Here is a 2,850-nt window from a genome sequence, read left to right as displayed (position 1 = left end):
GATCCGGAATCTTCTTAAATTCCATCATCTGCCTCACTCCCCACCTTCAGCCAGTCCCTGAGTCTTACTAATTCAGTGCTTTAGCTGGGAACATGATCCTTCACCTGAAGTACCCCATCAGTCTCCTGATTAAGACCTTGGACTCCACCTGTCCTTCTTACTCATTCTCTATCTGGCTGCCCGACTACAGTTCCAAAAGCAAATTAGATGATTTTTCTTCCTTACTTAAAATGCTTTAGTGACACCCCACAAAGATTTAGGATGAAAGCTCTAACTTCTTGGTCCTACCAGAGATGAGCTTTCTGCTGCAAGCATGTTGAACATTCACATCTCCAGCTTTCCCTTCCCCTGGTCTAGCCTCCCCTTTTCCTTCTCCTTTACTTCCCACAGCTTCCCATGCTTCCCTCTGATTCAAAGCAAAGCTCAGGCCTGAGCATCCTTGTTCTTTGACCTTCATATGCATAATCTGCTTCAGAGTTCAAGATGTGATTCAGGCATCACTTCTTCTCAGGAGCCTTTCCTGATTCTTCTAATCTGAGTCTGACCATTATTGATCCCTCATTGTGTATCAGAAATTTTATTTAAACTATCTTATTTAGTGCTCATCAAACTCCTATAAGACAGGTTCTACTATTGTCCTTATTTTACTGAAGATGAAAGAGTGCCAAGAGATAAAGTTATTTGCATCTACTAGTAAGTGACAGAGTGGAGATTTGAATCCAGATGTCTGTGGAGGGCAAGTCTTGTGTATGAGTATTAGTGTTTAGCTAACTCTGGCTTGTGAATTGAATTAATTCTCAGGTTTGGTGCTAGACTCAATCTGAAGTAACAAAATATATTTTGGAATTTAAAAAATACATGTTGGGGTTCTTTAGCCTTCTTCCCAAAACTCTAATTTCCTACAATGTCTCAACCCCCTCCCTCAATTCATATGAGAATAATTACCTCAGGTTTAGTGGGAACTGGTGAATTTTTACATGCTCACGCTTTCTGGCTTAAATCAGATGTAACACTGAGTGAGGGGTCTCTGGAAGCACGTTGCCCTGAGATCTAATACCTCATGCTGGGGCAAGTTGAAGACGGGTTGGATTGGGGTGTAAGCAAGGTTTGTGAAAAGATTTGGGAGAGACAAAACCTTCTAGAAAGCCTCAAATCACACTTTCCTTTTTTTTTCTTTTTTTTTTTTTTTTGAGACAGAGTCTCATTCTGTCCCCCGGGCTGGAGTGCAGTGGCGCGATCTCAGCTCACTGCAAACTTCACCTCCCAGATTCAAACGATTCTCCTACCTCAGCCTCCTGAGTAGCTGGGATTAAAGGCTCATGCCACCACGCCTGGTTGATTTTTTTGTTATTATATTTTTAGTACAGATGGGGTTTCACCATTTTGGCCAGACTGGTCTTGAACTCCTGACCTCAGGTGATCCACTCCCCTCAGCTTCCAAAAGTGGTGAGATTATGAGAGTGAGCCACCGTGCCTGGCCTCAAATCACACTTTCTGTGTGACTTTTTCCTCAGAGGTGGAAACAATTTGTTTGTTTTATACAGAATCAACCAATACGTTCAAAAAAGCACCGATATAAGTTCAAGATAAACAAACTTCCATAATATTTAATCAGAATTTTAAAAAATCACCAGAGTAAATGTGTACCTGAGTGAAGCAGTATTGGCTAACCACCAGCAAAATTTTACACTCCAATTATTGTACTTATTTTTTAATCCAAGAAAGCAAATTTGTTTGTTGGATTAAAAAGAGTAAAATAATATTTTTATGTGTTTGATATACTCATTATATGGTAAAAATCACACCAATTTAATGATCATATTGTTGATAATGATACTGTGTTTATTTTTGATAACTGGGTGACTAGAAGAGTCCCATCCACTTACTCCATGTTTAATGATGGATCAAGCCTCACACCATAGAGGCATTTTAACTCCATCTGTAAACCCTGAACGTGTGACCAAATAGACTAGACTAGACTAGACTAGACTAGACTCGACTCCAGTCTAGTGCTCCTGATGTGCTGTGGCTGTACAATTACACAGTCTCAATTAGCCTCGCTCTCTTTTATTAAATCCAAATAAGTGCCTCAATATAATTAGTATGCCTAAGGTATTTGGTGGGTGCAAAAGTAATTGCGGTTTTGGCCGCTACTTTTAAAACCATAATTACTTTTCCACTGACCTAATACCTTAAAAAAAAAAAAAAAAAAAAAAAAAAAAGAAGTGGAACTGAAGCTTTTTGTTAATGAGAGAGAGACAGAGAGAGACTCAGAGTCATCTGCTCCAACCTACCCCCATGGGTATCACTCCCCACCCAGAGCCTCTGCGACGCCATTTCTTTCCACTTTGCAGCCATTCTTCCAGCCATGCCACGTTTTTCCAAAGATTTTGAATTTTTGTCTTGTTTCCCTTTGCTTGGCATTCCACATTCAGGCTGATTTGACCTTTCACCTCACCCCCTCCTCCCCACCGGGGAAACTTCTCCTGCTCCCCACCAAAGAGCGAGGCCCTCCTGTCTCGAAGGTTTCTCAACTTCACTTTTGTCAGGCAGCTCCCTGTATTCCCATCCTCAGGGCCCTGACTGTTCCCTGTCGGAGACTATAAGCCCCGTCGAGGCCAGAAGCTGAACTTTCATCTCTGCCATCGCCTGGCAGCGGGAGTGTCCAGGATGTGCCTATGGAAGGAGTAAAGAGCCACTGGGCTTTCTCTAGAGTGTGGGTGTATGGTGCCTAATGCAAGGAGTGTTCAGGCCTTAATTCAGTATAAAGCGGAAATCCAAAGCAAGAGGGCTGCTATTATATTTCCTGTTTCACCCATTGGAGGGTTTTTAGGATGTCAGAACTAGGCC

The sequence above is a fragment of the Mandrillus leucophaeus genome, unplaced genomic scaffold, assembly GCF_000951045.1.
Source record: "Mandrillus leucophaeus isolate KB7577 unplaced genomic scaffold, Mleu.le_1.0 Scaffold367, whole genome shotgun sequence".
Taxonomy (NCBI): domain Eukaryota; kingdom Metazoa; phylum Chordata; class Mammalia; order Primates; family Cercopithecidae; genus Mandrillus; species Mandrillus leucophaeus.
This window is presented reverse-complemented; position numbering follows the sequence as displayed.